Source organism: Physeter macrocephalus, chromosome 6, assembly GCF_002837175.3.
Source record: "Physeter macrocephalus isolate SW-GA chromosome 6, ASM283717v5, whole genome shotgun sequence".
In the NCBI taxonomy this organism is placed as follows: domain Eukaryota; kingdom Metazoa; phylum Chordata; class Mammalia; order Artiodactyla; family Physeteridae; genus Physeter; species Physeter macrocephalus.
The window spans coordinates 78,733,604-78,756,253 of NC_041219.1; the positions used below are offsets into that span (position 1 = coordinate 78,733,604).

Genomic DNA, 22,650 nt, shown 5'->3' on the forward strand with positions numbered 1-22,650 from the left:
CGGCATGTGGGATCTTCCCGGACCGGGGCACGAACCCATGTCCCCTGCATCGGCAGGCGGACTCTCAACCACTGCGCCACCAGGGAAGCCCGGTTAGTATATTTCTGTTGTGAGTTAATGCACTTTCTTCTGTGGACATTGCTGGAGACATACAACCTATGTTTGCTTATCCAGCCTCCCTCCCTTCTGCTCTGTTCACCCCACCCATCTGCTTCACCTTGCTCAGGATCACCCTACTGCCTATTGAGACATTGCTTCTTCAGCTGTGTTACTATTATCAGTGTTAACCTTGCATTCACTTATCAAATATTTATTGAACATGTACTCTATGCTGGGCAGTGTTGCAGGTGTGGAGGACACGGCATGGAACACAATGGGTGCCAGGGTCTTTAGTGAACTTACATAATAGAGGGGGAGACAGATAATACACAATTAAACAAATAAATGAACAGTGTAATTTCTACGGTTGGCAGTGAAAACCTGGGAGTACTTTTTGCCTTCTCTCTATAGGATAAATTTTTCTTTGATCTCTTCCATTCACTCTCTCACTCCTCACATTCCTTTAATCAACAAGTGCTTAAAAGAAAACAACACTTTATTGAGGCATGATTGACATACAAAAGGCTGAACATATTTAATGTATATAACTTGACGAGCTTTGGAGATAAGTATACACTTGTAAAACCATCACCCTAATCTATGCCATAAACATATTCATCTGGTAGGACGGGAATAAAACACAGACCTACTAGAGCATGGACTTGAGGACATGGGGAGGGGGAAGGGTAAGCTGTGACGAAGTGAGAGACCTACTAGAGCATGGACTTGAGGACATGAGAGGTGTGGGATAGGGAGGGTGGGAGGGAGGGAGACGCAAGAGGGAAGAGATATGGGAACATATGTATATGTATAACTGATTCACTTTGTTGTAAAGGAGAAACTAACACACTATTGTAAAACAGTTATACTCCAATAAAGATGTTAAAAAAAATAAAATAAAATAAAATGCAAAAAAAAAAACAAAACATATTCATCACCTCCAAAAGAAGACTTTTTGCATATCCATCTGCCCTTGCTAGGTTCTGGATAAAGAACCTGATTAGAAATGGTCTGTACTCACATGGTGGTCGACTAACAATCTGTTAACCATTCAGTTGCATTCAGGATGATTGGTGACACAGTGGAGGGGTGTAGGAGACAGGAACAGGTGATTGACTCTACAGGTTGAAGTGGGCTGGGAATTAGAGTCTGAGGCAGCAAAAGCAAGGAGGCATGATGGGCCTGGGAACTGCTGGTAGCTGAGTACAATTTGAGCTTAAGGTAGGGCAGGATTTGAATATGGAGACCTTGGTTTGCATAGAAATTTTTACTGTATCCTATAAAGAATGAGGAACCTTTGAATAGTTTTAAACATTCAAGGAATAGATCTTCAGTTTTGTCATCTAAAAAGATAACTGGCAGTTAAAATGATGGAAACGTTGGAGAGAACAACATCCAAGGCAGCCTGAGTTATTCTTTTTCTCATCTTCATCTTCATCCATAGCAGGCCAGAATTTTTCTTCTTCTATCATTACTACCACAATATAATTAAGTCATATCTTATTCTTCATATTTAGATTCTAAAGTCAGCACATTAAGTAAAACTTGTATAGAGTCCAAAAAGTCCTTGAGAATTCCCTTAGGAAGGCATAGCTTTGGAGATCAACTCTCTCGTTAAGACCAATCCAGTATGTGTGTTTTTTTCGGGATTGGAATAGATTGCTACTTCTTTGCTTTGGCACCAGAAGAAATAATTCCTTTTGTATTACGGGGTCATGCTGTATGCAGTATGAGGGAGCAGCAGGTTCATGATCTCTCAGTCTCACTCCTACAACAGAGCACATGAGCATTGTTGCCTGAATGACTTAAACTATTGCACCTGTGTTTCTGCCCTCTCTTGTGCAGCTGTTTTATATTTGCAAAGCATATGTAGTTCAGTTCGAGCCACTTTAAATACACTTATAACACAACTGCTGTTAATTGCGATACCAACTTTCAGTGTTTTCTGTATGTCAGACAATGCAAAGTACATTTATCATCTCATTTAATCTTTAACAAACATTTGAGATAATTGGAATTTATCCTCATTGAACAAATAAAACTTTCTATTAGATACATACTATTTTCAAGTTCACTAGTAATTAAATGATTAAAACCCTGATCTATTCTGCTTCAATCTCATATTCTTAAAAGCTCAGTTTCAATTAGAAAGCCATTGCATTAACCTAGGCAAAAAAATATAAGAAACTTAAACATCATAGTAGCAGAGTTGTATAGAAACAAGATTCCAAAGAGATGAAGGGAGATAATTAATAACTACTGTCTTTAAGAAGCCTTTAGATAGTTAGTAGTTGTCCAGGAACATGAACAAATATTTCAAAAAGGAAGAAACACAAATGCCTAATAAATGAGAAAAAAGTTTTATATAACTGGCAGTCAAAGAAATATACAAAATATTCTTTTATTACATTGGGAAAAATTTCCTGAATGGTTATATTTTGCATTGGCACCCTTATATATGTCAGATAACAATGTAACTTCAGATGACAGTGTAAATTGATACAACTTTTTGGGAACAATGTAGTAATATGTATTATTTGAATTAGAGAACATTTTGTTGCAAGGAATAGAAGAATCCCACTATAACTCAAGAGAAAAGGGGGTTATATAGAAACAATAAAAAGGCGTCTCTAGGAGCCAAGGGGACAGTAAGTTCATCCAAGCCTCACAGGAGCCTGGAACCAGGACAGTTACAACTCCATGTCCTTCAGACCGGCCTCTTCTGCATCTCTGTGTGGATGGCAAAAAAACATGGCTACCACAAATCTCAGTTATACCAGTTCTTAGTACCAGTGCCTAGCAGAAACACAGAAGTTCCAATTACTGATGCCTTGGAGCTAGACTCTGATGGGCTAAGCTTTGGTCAGCACTTACCCTTGGTCCCATCAGATGTGACCATGGAACACAAGGTCACTTGATTTAACTACCTACTCAGAATGTCCTGTGAAACAGGAACTCTTTGAAAGGGGAATAATCAAAACAAGGAAATAGAAGAACACACTTGCTCCGTGTGTCAGTAGAGCTAAAGATGTTTATGTTCTTTGATCCCACAGTTCCAGTTTTAGAAATCTACCAGTAGTAAGTAATTAAGTGATCTAGTGAATGATTTATCACATCACATCAGGTGCTCCAGTGGGAATGGGAAGAAATGGGAAACCACTAACATGTTCAACAGTAGGAAAATGGCTAAATGAATTATGATCTGTTCATGAGATTGTAAATTATGCAAATATTAAAAACGTTCTCAAAATATGTAGGAAGATGCTTACAATGAAATGTAAATGTATATACATGTTGTATGTATGCTGTACTAGGTTACATTTTTATATAATACATAGAAAAAATACTAGAGGGAATTACATCAAACATTATTACTAGATTTTAGAATCACTTTTTTTGTCTTTATAATTTTTCTATCGATTTTAAATGATTAACAAAGGCCACATAGTAATTTTATTTATTTACTTATTTATCAATATTTATTTTTGGCTGCGTTGGGTCTTCGTTGCTGTACGCGCGCTTTCTCTAGTTGCGGAGAGCGGGGGCTACTCTTCATTGCGGTGCGTGGGCTTCTCATTGCAGTGGCCTCTCTTGCTGCGGGGCACAGGCTCTAGGCGTGCCGGCTTCAGTAGTTGTGGCTTGCGGGCTCTAGAGCGCAGGCTCAGTAGTTGTGGTGCATGGATTTAGTTGCTCCGCGGCATGTGGGATCTTCCCGGACCAGGGCTCGAACCCATGTCCCCTGCATTGGCAGGCGGATTCTTAGCCACCAGGGAAGCCCATATAGTAATTTTATACTTATAAAAAATACTCAAAAAAGCAAATTACAATCTGGTAGGAAGGATAAACTTGTTCTAGGTAAAGTAATAGTAAGCAATATGAGCTAGTATGTATTAGTGTTACAGATCGTGTAATAAAAAGTTAAGGATGGATTTCCTAATAGACTTTTTAAAAGTAGAATGGTCTATTCAAGAGCTATTTTCCTATCACTGGTGTTGTTCAAATAGAAATTAGGCAAGCATTTATAAGAGATACTGTAGAAAAGATTCATCTATCAGGTATGAAGAATTAGATGACTTCTAAAGTCCTTTTCAACCCCCATGTTCTGTTAGGAAAACAAATTTACTTTGGAATGATTGTTTTAAAAAATTCAATTAGATGTTAGGGGAAGGTATACAAGGCAAGTAGCTTTTGTGAAAGAGATATGAAATTCTCATATAGGAGATGTCAGAGTCTGTGGGATTAAGCAGGAGGAAATGAATTTCAGTCACATCTTGAAAGAGGTGATATGCAGGGATTGGATTATGTGATGGAAGTTCTTTTAAGGTCTACAGTGATTGATACTAAGGCAGAATTACGATTCCACTGGCCATTTATGGATAAGGGAGAGTACCCAACTTGACAAATGGGAGAGTATTTTCCTTATTCATCCTCTAGTGAGTGAAGTGGTACAAAACTTACACTTTTGAAAAAGAGAGCAAAGTCAAGCCAGTCTGCTTGTTTGTGGGCCTAACTGCATTCTAGAAAAGAAACTTTAGGATTAGCCACCATGATTTTTATGTTTTGGTGGTTATGTTAAATTATGGCAGTAATACATTAACAGCTGTTCCATAAATTGAACCTGCTTGTTTAACTCTCAGACATTAAAAGTCTTTGAAATTACAAAGAACTGCACAGGAGCCAAAAAAGACCTTTAGTTTTACTGAGGTGCGTGTGTATGTGTTGTTGCTGTCATCTTTTTGCCAAAGTAAAGTAATACTAAAGGTATATTCTTTCTGTTTATTACAAAAAGGCATAGCTCCTTAAAGAGTAAGTTGATCTCAGGGTTGAAACTTAGTTTAGCATTTTCTGTAAAGCTGATTTTCCCTCTCTAAAAAAATTGGAATAGACATAAAATTATTGCTGTAAAATGATCAATAATATAGCTCTTCCTTGATTTATTTTTCTGCTTTCTGATCATTGTATACATTAAGTCTCTTCTGTGATGATTAACAGCTTCTAGACTAATTCTGATGAGTACATCCTAAACTCAAGGTCATGGCCACTTTGAGGGCTCAAGGAGTGGCATAGTTATGTTTAAGCTCACTTAGCTTCAACCTTCAGGATCTATTGGTGCTGCAATATTTGGGACTCCTCTTTTCAGATTAGCACTCCCATTCCCTATTAGAGTTTGTTACTGCTTTCTTGTCACAGGAAATTACCAGACTAGTTGTTTCTTCTTTCAGAAGAACCAGCTCTGTACCATGTAAAACAGCCACTAGCTAATTCAATAGTCTGACTTTGTGAAAGACTCAGCTCTTTGCCTCCCAGGGAGCATATACATTTTAACATCAGTAAAAATTGAGTTATTTTGACCAGGTGCAAATGACAAGAGGACAGAGTAAAGGAGGATGATTTGAAGGATATGCAATGGCTCCCTACTTTTCCTGCATTTTTTCAGCCATCTAGAACTATCCCTTTCGATTGCCCATATAGGTATAATACATTTTCACAAAAGTTATTCTGTTGTTTGTGGACACTGGCAGGAAGGGGGAAGGGCATGATATTTGCATAAAATTTCTAGTGGAGAACAGATCAAATGGAATCTCCTTTTGATAAAGTTAGATAGGTTTATCTCCTGGTCCAGGCGTCCCAGGCATTCATTTCATAAACATTTAAGTGTTTTTCTTTGTGTCTAGCAATGGCCTTGCTCTCAGTAAGCTCACTTGAGTAACTAAAATGTATAATGCAAGGTCCTAAGACTATACACAAAGGTGTGTGCAAAGTGCTGTGATTTCACAGAGAGGAAAGACTCATGCCCAGGCCAGAGAATCTGAAAGATGTCACTTTGGAGCCAGCTCTGCGCTGCATCTTAATGGTGAAGGGCGGGATTTGCCAGGTGGAGAAGGAAGGGCATTTCCTATCAAGGGAACAACGACGGCTTTAACAACTGTTTAAAAAAAAAAAAAAAACCCACCAAAAGAACAATACACATTTGGAATACAAGAAAGTTGATGTAACTAGAGTATTGGGAATTAGGATTGGGTACAGGAGTGGAGTGGTTAGGATTTGTAAGATAAATGGCATCAGATTGTGTTAGTGTAAACCATGTCTTGGTGGGACTATATCCTGTTGGCAGTGGAGAAAGCTCTTCAGGATTTTTAAACTGGCAAGTAGGAGGTCCTTTATACATCTTGGAAAAATGACCTTAATGGCACTATAGAGGAAGGGCTAGTGTAGCAAGGTGCAGGAGCCGTGGCATTTTGATAGGCAACAGATGGTCCAGGAGAGAGATCATGAGCTTCTTTTTTTTTTTTTTTCAGATTTTATTTTATTTTATTTTTTGATTACAAAAGCAAAGACATTGATAAAGCAAATACAATCTGCAATAATAAATACATCTGCAATAGATGCTAAATAGATGATGAGCTTCTTGAATTAAGACAGTGGCACAAAGGTGTAGAAGAGATACGGAACTGAAAAGTATATAGGAGTAGAATTGTTAGGACTTGGTGATTAACTGGATGTGTGGATAGGATGAAGGAGTGCGAAGTGTCAGGGACAGCTCTGAAGTGTCCAGCTTGGAAAGCTGCCTAGATGTTACATCGTTAGCCACGGGGGAAGCAGGCGTGAATCCTATTTTCGACTCAGGAACTGTATTAGATATCTTCATTACATGTCTAGCTGATTTAAATCTATGGGTGAACTTTATATTTTTTACAATTTTAAAAACATGCCACAAATTCTTAGTATGATAAAATGTATGTTTCCATTTTTAAAAAAGGGAACTATGACAGCAAAAGGAAAATAATCAGATGTTTTAAAATGGCTCCTAATTTTTCTTCGTGTATCATACATCAAATTTAGCACTTTCGGGGCTTCCCTGGTGGCGCAGCGGTTGCGCGTCTGCCTGCCGATGCAGGGGAACCGGGTTCGCGCCCCGGTCTGGGAGGATCCCACATGCCGCGGAGCGACTGGGCCCGTGAGCCATGGCCGCTGGGCCTGCGCGTCCGGAGCCTGTGCTCCGCAACGGGAGAGGCCACAACAGAGGGAGGCCCGCATACCACAAAAAAAAAAAAAAGAAAAAAAAAATTTTAGCACTTTCTACCATTTAAAATTAATTTTTGCCTATCAACAGGTGATTAAACACATGCTGTGAAGTGAAAGCCAAAATTAACACAGGATTCTTCTGAGTTCACAGTGTAACTTGGAAAAACCAATGTTTATGCAAAATGTCTAAAATATATTCAAGGGCTTCCCTGGTGGCGCAGTGGCTGAGAGTCCGCCTGCCGATGCAGGGGACACGGGTTTGTGCCTCGGTCTGGGAGGATCCCACATGCCGCGGAGCGGCTGGGCCCGTGAGCCATGGCCACTGAGCCTGCACGTCTGGAGCCTGTGCTCCGCAACGGGAGAGGCCACAACAGTGAGAGGCCCGTGTACCGCAAAAAATAAATAAATAAAAATAAAAATAAAATATATTCAAGCAGGAAATTAGTTCTATATATTTCAGTAATTAAATACTGAAGCAGTGTGAATGTTGATGCAAGAAATGTGTCTACAACCAGCAACTTGATTTTAATAAATAATGTGCTGTTAATCCCAAATTAGTATATGATGTAATAGTTAAAAGTGTCAAAATCAAAACCTAAACTCTTCTTAGAAACCAGAAGAAAAATGACAATGGTAATCAGGAAAAAAAGCCCTTTGAAAAGTTATAGCATGTGGAACTAATTTCCCTGTCTAGAGCTGGGGTTAATATTAGCATTTTCTATTTGCACTTCATATGCAAGATCTTTTAGACACCATCCTGGTTAATAGTGATTATGGTGAAACTGACAAAGGTTATCTATTCTAAACATGTATGCTTGCTTACATTGATGCATACTATAAACTGTGAAATGTGTAAATTATGAAGTGATCTTTTAACGGGAACTCTTACATTTAAAATATAATAAAGTTTATTTTATTTTATTTTTATTTATTTTTTTTTGCGGTACGCGGGCCTCTCCCCGCTGCAGCCTCTCCCGTTGCGGAGCACAGGCTCCGGACGCGCAGGCTCAGAGGCCACGGCTCACGGGCTCAGCCGCTCCGCAGCATGCGGGATCCTCACGGACCGGGGCACGAACCCGTGTGCCCTGCATCGGCAGGCGGACTCTCAACGACTGTGCCACCAGGGAAGCCCTAAAGTTTATTTTAATAGAATAAAATCTCTCATTTCAAATTCCAGGGTAGTTATTAAATAATTTATATATAAATGATAAGAGTAAAAATTCTTTTCTAATAGACTGGGGCATACCAAAACTTTAATTCATTATTTAAATGAAGAAAAGAATGGGAAACTTAGCACTTCGGTTTGAGATGGTAATTTATCTAATGAATACGTATCTATGACATAATATTGGGAATATTACTACATAATACTGTAGTAGGCCTGGGAATTACCATAATTTCAGTCTAGTATGTTTTTAGTGAGTACCCCCAAAAGTGCTTAAATGCATAGTAAAGCTTCTTTATTAACTCATTCAGATTAGCAAATAAGCAAATATTGTGTGGCCTCTTTCTGCTTTGAACTGACCTTGTCTTGGGGGAAGGACTAAAGTTATAAAGTTAATTTATTAAACTATTAGGTTGCTTCTAATTTTCTCCTTTTCTAAATGATGTTATACATTCATCTTTTTCTTTTTATATATATAGTTTTTTATTTTTTTAAATAGTCTTTATTGGAGTATAATTGCTTCACAGTACTGTGTTAGTTTCTGTTGTACAACAAAGTGAATCAGCCATATGCATACATATACCCCCATATTCCCTCCCTCTTGAGTCTCCCTCCCACCCTCCCTATCCCACCTCTCTAGGTTATCGCAAAGCATATGCATTCATCTTTATGTGTATACTTTGTTTAGGATAGCTTGCCCAAAGTGGCAGAGCTAGGGGATGTGCAGTTTTCTAGCATTTGATATGCATTGCTATTTTGCCTCCTCAATGCCTGTTTCATTTTACCTGCCACTGGGTGTGCTTGAGATGACAGTTTCTTTAGGATTGGATCTTATAATTCAATTGCGTTTATTCTAATCCAGGGCTAAAAAATTGTATTATTTGAAATTTTTTCTTTTTATTATGGTGATGACATTCTTTTTCAAATATTTCTTTACCAATATTATTCACAGTTACTTTTAGATGAAAATATAATCATGGAATTTTCTTAATTTTTCATTACCATAATAGCCTTAGAATCAAACCATAGGGTTAGGTAGTCTTCATATTACCTAGACTGATCTAGAGAATATGATTAAAATTTTGGAAGAATTCAACTTAAAATTGTTCTGGAGATTTTTTTTTTTCAAATTACTTTCATGTATTTACTTTTAAATTTACTGTAATGCATTTACTGTTTGTGCTGCCTACTTTCTAAAGTCATAATTTTAACATTGGTACAGTACATTTATGTCAGTGTTATGACTTATCCTAATTTCAGGAATAACCTGAAGATTGAAGGGTTATTAGATGAAAGATCCTGTGAAAAACTACCTAGGAATATAAATACTACTTGTCTTCCAGAAGTTTCCTTCTCCAGAGCAATTGTCTATAAAGGGTTATGTGCCCCCATGGTACAAAAAAATTAACCATTGCAGTGTGGGAAGCAGATCCTAGAACTTGGAACATTTTGCCTAAGGAGTTAAAAAAAAAAACACTTAAACATTCCAAATATGTATAGATTTACTCTTGCACTTTCATTCAGTCCATGTGTCAAATACACCTAGTGTTTCAGGTACAGGTGAGGAATTCTGAGGGAAAAGTGGGGGGTGAGCAGTGACAGGTTCATCTGTCTCCTTTCTGCCGTGACATTTTAGGCATTGCTGGTTAAATAGACTGAGATTACATTATCTTAGATGGTGGAATTCTGGCAATACTTAGTAATAAGTGACCATAGACATCTTTTGTACCACCCAGAGATATGCGAGTTATAGATGACATAGTACTTAAATGAGCTGTCAGACCAAAGACATTGTATCTTTTTCTTTTAACAAAAACCACAAATGATCCCCATTTACTAGCCTTTCATGTGAAGAGAAGTAGACACAGTACATATTTAGCAGGTTCTTACCCAACAGATATATTTGACAAAAATAAACACAACCTATCTTTTTCAGGTAAAGGTGACCTTTGAATCAGTGAGAAAGAAACTGCATTCAGCAGAGGGAAAGTGCTCTATGGACAGAGCATTTTTTAAATGATTGTTTGGAAATGTTTCCATTACTGTGTCATTTTACCACCAAAATTGATATGTGTGTCTTTTCCTTTTTAAAGTTGAAAAAACAGAAACAAAAAAACAAACTCATTTCTGTGCACACATACAAACTTAAATACAGATTTTTAAAAAAATTTTTATTGGCATATAGTTGATTTACAATGTTGTGTTAGTTTCAGGTGTACAGCAAAGTGAATCAGTTATACATATACATATATCCACTCTTTTTTTTTTTTTAAGATTCTTTTCCCATATAGGCCATTACAGAGTATTGAGTAGAGTTCCCTGTGCTATACAGCAGGTTCTTACTAGTTATTTTATATATAGTAGTGTGTATTAAATATAGATCTTTTTTACCTTGTTTAAAAATTTTGGAAATAGTTCTAGTAGATTTTAGACCATATTTTCAAAATTAAGAAATGTAACACCTTTCAAGACATCTGGGAAGGTGGAAGTTTACTAGAAGAATTTCAAGGAAAACCTTCGCATAATGGGTAGATAGGATTGAAAAATGTATAACATGATTTAGTAAGTGCAGCTGATGATGTACTTCTTCCCTTTAGAACAGTGAATCTTTCTCAGCTGGGGCAATCATTAAAACCATGTATGGAAGTAAATTGACTTAGATCCACTCTTTCAAATGTCTGTATCATGAAATATTTAACCAAGACATTTTTTAAAAGCAAAACAGATTGAATCATACTGTTTTCTCAAAAACAGTATTTTATCTTTACCTCATCCTATTTTAGTTTCTATTTTTGTGTTTTACAGTATGCATTTTAGTGCCGTCATACTTGTATTTAACTTATATACATTCATGCGTGTGTGTATGCATACATACATATTTGGGAGTGCAGTGCCCAGATTCCATACTGAGAGGATGTGCCATCAAAAAGTTTGGAGATCATTGTTCTAAAAGATCTTTTCTGACCCTCCTCTCTGCACCTATAACAGTAACAGGGCGCCAGGCAAACTTGTCAATCACCATTTTACTTGTCTGCTCTCTCTTTGACTTCTTAGAAGAGACCATAAATGGGTAAAACAATTTTAGAAGCGATCTCAAATTGATGGCTCAACGTTTTCTTTGACTCACACAAGGGTTTTTTTTGTTTGTTTTAAAATTTAAATTAAAAAAAATCATTCTCTATTTGCCAAATAACTAATTCATACTGTTTTAAACCTGTATGTTTACCCATTTGAGTTACCTGCCTAGATGCTAAATACATTTGTCTTTGTTACCTTGTGTAGAGGATAAAAATATGCCATACCTCATAGACGGTGAGCTGTTGACCAATATAAGGTAATTTATCTTGAGTTCTACTAGTGAGTAATGCTCAAACTAAAGTATTGTGTCTAAAAGACTATATGGGGACTTCCCTGGTGGCACAGTGGTTAAGAATCCACCTGCCAGTGCAGGGGACATGGGTTCGAGCCCTGGTCCGGGAAGATCCCACATGCCGCGGAGCAACTAAGCCCGTGCGCCACAGCTACTGAGCCTGTGCTCTAGGGCCTGCAAGCCACAACTGTTGAGCCCACGTACCACAACTGAAGCCTGTGCGCCTACAGCCCGTGCTTCGCAACAAGAGAAGCCAACGCAATGAGAAGCCAGCGCACCGCAACGAAGAGTAGCCCCTGCTCGCCGCAACTAGAGAAAGCTGGCACGTATCAACAAAGACCCAACAGAGCCAAAAAAAAAAAAAAAGACTATATGGATATTTTATAATCCTTAGTGTAATATTGAAAATCTGTTTCAGCATTATTTGTAAAGGTCACAATTGTAAAGTTCACAATATATAGATTGCTAGGATAATAATTTGAAAACTTCAAACAAGTACCTTTATAATTTATCAAGTACCAGTTGGTCAGTTAAGGCCCATATGATGGAAATGGGCTTTAAGAAATTTTTTTTTAATTAAAAAAAAATTAGTTCCCCTTTTATCCTTGATCTTCTTTCCTACCACAAAGACAGTAATTTAGAAAAGTTATCTAAAAGCTTATTGAAATCTAGATCAGCTAATATTCTTTCTATCTTTCTTTCTTAGGAATTTTCTTTATTCCTGTAATACTGTACTTCTGAGATTGCATCAAACATGAAACTGCATGTTTAATTGTGCCATATTATCTGTGGGATAAAAGAGAAGAAATAAGTAGAGTGGATGATTTGCAAAAATGGGATGGTGCTGGTTATATTTAGAGTTATATTTATCTTTTCTTTCCATTCTGAGTTTGTCCTTTACGAATATTTGGGCCAACACCAAAGGCCTAAGCACCTGCTCTTACACCAGTAAGCTGTGCATTAGGGTCTTGGGGAAAGGAAGACAGTATTTAAAAGAAATCTGGATAAGGCAGCTGATCAAAAAAAGAGAAATGAAAGCTCTCCCTTTTTTCTCCCAAGTTAGTAGCAAGTAACTGGCTGTACTTTATTTACCCTTTATCTGACCTGGCAAGGGCAAAGCCTAAGTTTTATTTTCTTAAAGCCTCAGAGGAGCCTATTCTGGAAGCTGCATGGCTATTTCAAAGTTCCTGTGGAAATTTATGAAAAGAAAACATTTTTCTTGACTTCCTTCTCAAAACCCATGATTGATAGAGGGAACATGGTTTGGGAACATATTTTGAAAGCAAGGTGGCAAAAGATGAGACTAGAAAGGTAAGCAAGGGACAGTGCCTTCAGGCCTTAGAAGGAGTTTGGATTTCATTCTCAACGCAGTAAGCAGCCATTGAGGGTATCAGCCAGCGAGTGAGGAACAGCTCTGCACGCCACAATGAAGTTTGCGAATCTGCTACAGAGTTCCTCACTTCAGAGCCCAAAATAAGGTCCTTTCCCTCCCTCTGCTGCCTAATGAAATCTTACTTATCCCTCAAGATAAAGTTCACACTTCCGTTCTCCAGGGAAGGAGGTGGTTTAAGAGAGGTTGGTACTGGAAGTTGATGTTTTAGAATCTCTGCGAAGTAGAGGAGTTGCAGCCCTTGAGTGAATTGGTTGTCCAGGGTAGATACTGAAGATAGGAAAGCATGCAAAAGAACAGTACAAGCAGTAGAGAGTCTATGATAGGGAATTCATAAGCATGAACAAATAGATTGAGGCAGAGCATATATGTATATGTAAAATACACGTAACATAAATTATACCATTTTAGCCATTTTTAGGTGTACAGTTCTCTGGCATCAGTACATTCACATTGTTTTACCACCACCACTATTCATCTCTAGAATTTTTTTGTCATTCCCAACTGAAATTCTAAACCCATTTAATAGTTGCAATCGTATTTTGTTTGCAATACATGGCAACCACAGTGCTAGAACCCTATAGGTGGACATTGTCATGGTAGGTATAGATGAAAGAGATGCATGTAAAGGACACTAAACTGCTAGAGAGAGCATTTGTAAAGAGTGACTCTGTTGTGAGATGGGTGAGGCTGAAGGATAGGGAGGGATTGAACAAAGAAAAGAAATGAACACCTGTTATGTGCCCAGCATGATACTAAGTGCTTTGTGTATGTTCTTTAATGAAGCTAATGTGAGAGCCAAGAATGGGTTCATTCAAGAGTTTTTTTTTTTGTTTTTTTTTTTTGTGGTATGCGGGCCTCCCTCTGCTGTGGCCTCTCCCGTTGCGGAGAGCAGGCTCCGGACGCGCAGGCTCAGCGGCCATGGCCCACGGGGCCCAGCCGCTCCGCGGCATGTGGGATCCTCCCAGACCGGGGCGCGAACCCGGTTCCCCTGCATCGGCAGGCGGACACGCAACCGCTGCGCCACCAGGGAAGCCCCCATTCAAGAGTTTAAAGTAGGAAAGGTAGAAGAAATCTAGCTGATGGCAACATGGGAATTGTAGAACTTGAAATCTCAGAATTAACTACTTGATGAAGTGATGTGACTTACTCACAGGAAATACATAGCTCATCCAGTCTAGGGTAGTTGCTTGGTATTCAAGTGGAATCCAAAGAAGTTCTATAAAAATAATAATGATCATAATTAAAGAAGAAACACCATATTTATCAATTAACTTTGTTCCTGCTTTGAATTTAGGTAATATCAAAGACCTAGGATTAGTACAAAAGCAAAATTAGATAAAAAGTATGCCTTTATTTTAAAGAGTGGACCACAATGGGGGGGGAAATGCTGAAATATCACCAACCTAAAAGTGTGTTTACTGCTGAGCTATGTATGTGAACAGATGAAATGAGTGGTGTGATGCAGGAAATCCGTACAGATAAGGTCAGACAAACTATAAGTTGGGGTGAGGATCAATTCCATAATTTAGGTTAAGAAGGAGTGGTTTTATTCTCTAGGATTAAATATTTTTAACTAGAAGAGAATTATTAAGGTGAGATGACACTTCAGATACAAGATTTCTTCTCCTAAACTGCATACCTAAAATATACAAACTATCCCGATCCACGTGTCATTAAAAACATGTATAGTTTCTCATCATGGGCTTCCAAAGTAGAAGAGTAATAGAATTGAGTTAAAACCCAGAATGGGCAACAGTTTAATCTAGGACTGTGTTGTCATCCATCCAGAAACCCTGGTTTGGGGTCACTGTCTACTTTAACGGTACTGTGTAGTTGAGACTTTAACTGAACATTTAACCAAAGAATTAATATAAAACATTAACATATGTTAAACTTTAACATTTAACATATGTTAAATTAAAAAAAAATTTTTTTAAAGAATAGAGGTTCAGGGATAATAAGCTTGCTTTGAAGATCTGTATAAAAATAGTTTGGAACAAAATATTCAAGAAACAGGATTTAGGGACTTCCCTGCTGGTCCAGTGGTTAAGATTCCGTGCTTCCAATGCAGGGGGCACAGGTTCGATCCCTGGTTGGGGAACTAAGATCCCACGTGCTGCATGGTGTGGCCAAAAATTTAAAAAAAAAAAAAAAAAAGAAAAGAAAAAGAAAAAAGAAACACGACTTACCTGGCATGTATTCAAGGACTTACAGGCCTTACTTCATTAAGACTGACAGATATACAAAATGGAAATTATACATCATTTGATTGGATTTTTAAATTAAAATGTGACTTTTTCAAGCCACTGAGGAAATCAGTTTAATACCAAATTGTTTGATTTTATTAGATTATTAGAATACTAAAGTGTGCAAAATGGGTTAAGATTCAGATTTCATTCTATGAAAATGGAGACTGCCCCCTGGTTAAATATCACTGGAGAATCAGTCTGAGGATTTTACTCCTTAGGTGTGATAACTGAAAGTCAGAAGTACTTCAGTTATTTTTTCCTACTCCTTGTTCTGTTTGAATGTTCACTTGGTATAATTGTCCTGTTATTATACTGCCAAAATATATTTATTAGTAAATAATTATTTAAGCCAACTTTGCCATTAGTATCAATACGTGGAAGTTTTCAGTTATATGATAGATGATGTGCTAGGTACCTTTAAATAAAAATGCTGGGGCAGGGACTTCCCTGGTGGTCCAGTGGTTAAGACTCTGCACTTCCACTGCAGGGGGCATGGGTTTGACCCCTGGTCAGGGAACTAAGATCCCACATGCCACGTGGCTTGACCCCAAAAAAAAAAAAAAAAAAAAAAAAAAGCTGGGGCAGACCAACTCAGTCTCTGCCCCACCCCTTAGCATTATAAATTAATAAATTTTAATTCAGGAAGCACAGGTTACATGGTGAAATTTTTGATTTAGATCATTTCCATTAGAAATGGTAAGCTATTGAAAATAATACAGGTAGCCTTTAATAAAAAGTAAACTAAGTTTAATATAATGAAAAAGCAGGTGGTTATGAAATACGATGTGAACGTTTGGCAGAACTTTCTATGTTCCCTACTCACTCAACACAATTTGTAAAGAAATAACCTCTCTACAAGGAGGACAAGCCTAACAGCAGGGAAAGAGCCCATTAAGTCTTCAGTGCACAAGGTATTTTGTGAATAACTGAGTTGGCTAGCATGGATTTCAGGTATTTTTCAGGACTGATGTCTATGACAAATGATCTAATTAACTAAATTAGCTAAACATTAATTTGAAAGATGCTTTTAAATACACTATCATAAACTTCATTGTTCACAAATGGACTTTGTGTGGGGAGCTAATTAAGTCACTTTTCAATTTTTCAATGAACCAGTTATTATCTCTACTACTGATTACAAGAAAGGCGATAGTTGTACCAAAAATCATTATTTTTTTAAAATTAAGGGATACAGTAAAATTCACCCTCTTTAGGGTACAATTCTGAGTTTTGACGATGCATACAGTTATATAACCACGACAACAATGCAGATGAGAAACAGTCCCATTACCTTTGAAAATTCTGTCATACCCTTTTGTAATCAGTCAGTTCTTCCAGCCCCCTGCAACCTGGGATCTATTTTCTGTCCCTGTGTGCTTGCCTTTTCCAGAATGTCATATGGAATCTTATATATGTAGCCTTTTACGTTGGCTTCCTTCTAATGCACATGCAAGTGTCCTTAGTTCATTTCTTGAGTGTTATGCCATTGTGTGGATTTACCACAGTTTGCTTATCCATTCACTGACTGAAAGTCATTTGGGTATTTTCTAGCTTTTGATAACTATAAATAAAGCCTCTGTAAACATTTATGTACAGCTTTTTGTGTGAATGTAAGTATTCACTTCATATGGGTAAGTACCTAGGAGTGTCATTGCTGGGTCATATAGAAGTGCTTGTTTAACTTTATAAGAAAGTGCCATGGCTCCTATTGGGTAGCTTATTAAATTTAGTCACAAGTTTGTGGTAGATTCCGAATATAATTTCAGATTATCCACAGTGAACAATAAGAGTCAATGATATTTTATTTCTCACTTTAATTATCACTTTCTAACTGCAAATCATATTTTGGTTTTCACTATATAGATTCAAATGTGGATTCCATTATATCTTAATTTATTGTGCAAAAGAGAATTGAATTTCTTAAAGGTTATCATTTTACTTGTTTTACTGGCCAAGATTTTTAACATCTTAAACCTAGTTTTCTCTTGTACAAAATGGTAATTATTATTCCTTATCTTACCTGTATTATTTATTCCTTTTGCAGGAAAGTGTTCTCTTCCGTAATATAGTGATAAATTATTACCTCACAGTGAGGATTTAAAGAAATGCTGCATGAAAAGTGCTTATCAGAGCACCTGGCACAAAGTAAATGTTAGCTATAAAAAAAAAGAAAGGGAGGGGGTGTCCCTTGGTGCGCAAGCTCTTCTTGCCCAGCCCTAGACGGTGCCCCTGGGGCATCCAGGTCATCCCTCACGTGCCTGAGGCTGAGCAGTGGTGTCATTTCCTGTTCCCAGCGAGCCCCTCAGATCCCCACTGTGGTGGTACGTCCAGTGAGCAGCTTTCTTAGGGGTCAAGATGCTGTGTGGCTGACAGGGTCTTGGTGCTCCAGCCAGGTGTCAGGCCTGAGCCTCAGGTGGGAGAGCCAAGTTCAGGAGATTGGGCCACCAGAGACCTCCTGGCCCCACGTAATATCAGTTGGCGAGAGCTCTCGCAGAGATCTCCATCTCAACGCTAAGACCCAGCGCCACAAAATGACCAGCAAGCTCCAGTGCTGGACAGCCCATGCCAAACAACTAGCAAGACAGCAACACAGCCCCACCCATTAGCAGAGAGGCTACCTAAAATTATACTAAGTTCCAGGTACCCTAAAACACACCACAGGATGCAATCCTGCCCACCAGAAAGACAAGATCCAGCCTTATCCACCAGAACACAGGTACCAGTCCCCTTCCCGGGGAAACCTACACAACCCAGTGAACCGACTTTATCCACTGGGGGCAGACACCAAAAGCAACGGGAACTACGAACCTGCAGCCTGTGAAAAGAAGACCCCAAACACAGTAAGTTAAGCAAAATGAGAAGACAGAGGAATATGCAGCAGATGAAGGAACAAGGTAAAAACTCACCAGACCAAACAAATGAAGAGGAAATAGTCTGCGAGGCAGAAGGACGGATAAGTGACCTGGAAGATAAAATAGTGGAAATAACTACTGCAGAGCAGAATAAAGAAAAAAGAATGAAAAGAACTGAGGACAGTCTCAGAGACCTCTGGGACAACATTAAATGCACCAACATTCGAATTATAGGGGTCCCAGAAGAAGAAGAGAAAAAAAAAGGGACTGAGAAAATATTTGAAGACATTATAGTTGAAAACTTCCCTAATATGGCAAAGGAAATAGTCAAGTCCAGGAAGCGCAGAGAGTCCCATAAAGGATAAATCCAAGGAGAAACATGCCAAGACACATATTAATGAAACTATCAAAAATTAAAAGCAAAAAAATTAAAAGCAGCAAGGGGAAAGCAACAAATAACATACAAGGGAATCCCCATAAGGTTAACAGCTGATCTTTCAGCAGAAACTCTGCAAGCCACATGGGAGTGGCAGGACATATTTAAAGTAATGAAAGGGAAAATCCTACAACCAAGATTACTCTACCCAGCAAGGATCTCATTCAGATTCGACGGAGAAATTAAAGCCTTTACAGACAAGCAAAAGCTAAGAGAATTCAGCAAAACCAAACCAGCTTTACAGCAAATGCTAAGGGAACTTCTCTAGGCAGGAAACACCAGAGAAGGAAAAGACCTACAATAACAAACCCAAAACAATTAAGAAAATGGTAATAGGAGCATACATGTCGATAATTACCTTAAATGTAAATGGATTAAATGCTCCAATCGAAAGACATAGACTGGCTAAATGGATACGAAAACAAGACCTATATATATATATGCTGTCTACAAGAGATGCACTTTAGACCTAGGGACACATACAGACTGAAAGTGAGGGGATGGAAAAACATATTCCATGCAGTGGAAATCAAAAGAAAGCTGGAGTAGCAATTCTTATATCAGACAAAATAGACTTCAAAATAAAGACTATTACAAGAGACAAAGAAGGACACTACATAATGATCAAGGGATCAATCCAAGAAGAAGATATGACGATTGTAAATATTTATGCATCCAACATAGGAGCACCTCAGTACATAAGGCAAATTGCTAATACACATAAAAGGGGAAATTGACAATAACAATAATAGTAGGGGATTTAACACCCCAATTTCACCCGTGCACAGATCATCCAAAATGAAAATAAATAAGGAAACAGAGCTTTAAATGATACATTAAACAAGGTGAACTTAATTGATGTTTATAGGACATTCCATCCAAAAGCAACAATACACTTTCCTTTCAAGTGCTCATGAAACATTCTCCAGGATAGATCATATCTTGGGTCACAAATGAAGCCTTGGTAAATTTAAGAAAATTGAAAATTGTATCAAGTATATTTTCCAACCACAGTGCTATGAGACTAGATATCAACTACAGGAAGCAAACTGTTAAAAATTCAAACACATGGAGGCTAAATACTATGCTACGAAGTAACCAAGAGATCACTGAAGAAATAAAAGAGGAAATCAAAAAATACCTAGAAACAAATGACAATGAAAACACGATGGCCAAAAACCTATGGGATGCAGCAAAAGCAGTTCTAAGAGGGAAATTTATAGCAATACAAGTCTACCTCAAGAAACAAGAAGAATCTCAAATAAACAACCTAACCTTACACATAAAGCAATTAGAGAAAGAAGAACGAAAAACTCCCAAAGTTAGCAGAAGGAAAGAAATCATAAAGATCAGATCAGAAATAAATGAAAAAACAATGAAGGAAATGATAGCAAAGATCAGTAAAACTAAAAGCTGGTTCTTTGAGAGGGTAAACAAAAATGATAAACCATTTAGCCAGACTCATCAAAAAAAAGAGGGAGAAGACTCAAATCAACAGAATTAGAAATGTAAAAGGAGAAGTAACAACTGACACTGCAGAAATACAAAGGATTATGAGAGATTACTACAAGCAACTATGTGACAATAAAATGGACAACCTGGAAGAAATGGACAAATTCTTAGAACAGCACAACCTTCCAAGACTGAACCAGGAAGAAATAGAAAATATAAAAAGACCAATCACAAGCACTGAAATTGAGACTGTGATTAAAAATCTTCCAACAAACAAAATCCCAGGACCAGATGGCTTCACAGGCTAATTCTATCAAACTTTTAGAGAAGAGCTAACACCTGTCCTTCTCAAACTCTTCCAAAATATACCAGAGGGAGGAACACTCCCAAACTCATTCTACGAGGCCACCATCACCCTGATATCAAAACCAGACAAAGATGTTACAAAAAAAGAAAACTACAGGCCCATATCACTGATGAACATAGATGCAAAAATCCTCAACAAAATACTAGCAAACAGAATCCAACAGCACATTAAAAGGATCATGTGGGGTTTATCCCAGGAATGCAAGGATCCTTCAATATACACAAAACAATTGATGTGATACACTACATTAACAAATTGAAGGATAAAAACCATATAATCTCATAGATGTAGAAAAAGCTTTTTTTTTTTTTTTTTTGTGTGCGGCAGGCGGACGCGCAACCACTGCGCCACCAGGGAAGCCCCAGAAAAAGCTTTTTACACTCATTTATGATAAAAACCCTCCAGAAACTAGGCATAGAGAGAACTTACCTCAAGATAATAAAGGCCATGTATGACAAACCCACAGCCAACATCATTCTCAATGGTGAAAAAAATGAAACCATTTCCACTAAGATCAGGAACAAGACAAAGTTGCCCACTGTCACCACTATTATGCAACATAGTTTTGGAAGTTTTAGCCACAGCAGTCAGAGAAGAAAAAGAAATAAAAGGAATCCAAATCGGAAAAGAAGAAAAACTCACTGTTTGCAGATGACATGATACTATATAGAGAGAATCTATACTATATATAGAGAATATATATAAAGATGCTACCAGTAAACTACTGGAACTAATCAATGAATTTGGTAAGGTAGCAGGATACAAAATTAATGCACAGAAATCTCTCACATTCCTATACACTAATGATGAAAAATCTGAAAGAGAAATTAAGGAAACACTCCCATTTACCACTGCAACAAAAAGAATAAAATGCCTAGGAATAAGCCTACCTAAGGAGACAAAAGATCTGTATGCAGAAAACTTTAAGACACTGATGAAAGAAATTAAAGATGATACAAACAGATGGAGAGATATACCATGTTCTTCGATTGGAATAATAAACATTGTGAAAATGACTATACTACCCATAGCAATCTACAGATTCAATGCAATCCCTATCAAACTACCAATGTCATTTTTCACAGAACCAGAACAAAAAATTTCACAATTTGTATGGAAACATAAAAGACCCCAAATAGCCAAAGCAATCTTGAGAAAGAAAAACAGAGCTGGAGGAATCAGGCTCCCTGACTTCAGACTATACTACAAAGCTACAGTACTCAAGACATTTGGTACTGGCACCAAAACAGAAATATGGATCAGTGGAACAGAGTAGAAAGCCCAGAGGTAAACCCACACACATATGGTCACCTTATCTTTGATAAAGGAAGCAAGAATATACAATGGAGAAGAGAGACTCTTCAATAAGTGGTGCTGGGAAGAATGGACACCTACATGTAAAAGAATGAAATTAGAATACTCCCTAACACTGTATACAAAAATAAACTCGAAATGGATTAAAGACCTAAATGTAGGTCTCTACCTCTATAAAACTCTTAGAGGAAAACATAGGCAAAACACTCTATGACATGAATCACAGCAGGATCCTTTTCACTCACCTCCTAGAGAAATGGAAATAAAAACAAAAATAAACAAATGGGTCCTAATGAAACTTCAGAGCTTTTGCACAGCAAAGGCAACCATAAATAAGGCGAGAAGACAACCCTCAGAATGGCAGAAAATATTTGCAAACGAAGCAACTGACAAAGGATTAATCTCCAAAATATACAAGCAGCTCATGCAGCTCAATATCAAAAGAATGAAAAAGGGCTTCCCTGGTGGCGCAGTGGTTGAGAGTCCGCCTGCCGATGCAGGGCACACGGGTTCGTGCCCTGGTCCGGGAAGATCCCACATGCTACGGAGTGGCTGAGCCCGTGAGCCATGGCCGCTGAGCCTGCGCGTCCGGAGCCTGCGCTCCACAATGCGAGAGGCCACAACAGTGAGAGGCCCGTGTACCGAAAAAAAAAAAGAATGAAAAACCCAATCCAAAAATGGGCAGAAGACCTAAATAAACATTTCTCCAAAGAAGATATACAGATTGCCAACAAATACATGAAAGGATGTTCAACATCACTAATCGTTAGAGAAATGAAAATCAAAACTACAATGAGGTATGACATCACACCGGTCAGAATGGCTGTCATCAAAAATCTACAAACAATAGATGCTGGAGATGGTGTGGAGAAAAGGTAACCCTCTTGCACTGTTGGTGGGAATGTAAATTGATATAGTCACTATGGA

At 37.8% G+C, this 22,650-nt stretch overlaps 1 protein-coding gene across 12 annotated transcripts in view; it reads left to right on the forward strand.

Moving 5' to 3' along the window:
* Positions 1 to 22,650, forward strand: part of FGD4 (FYVE, RhoGEF and PH domain containing 4) — a 209,972-nt gene that overhangs the window by 95,605 nt on the left and 91,717 nt on the right. The window lies entirely within an intron of this gene.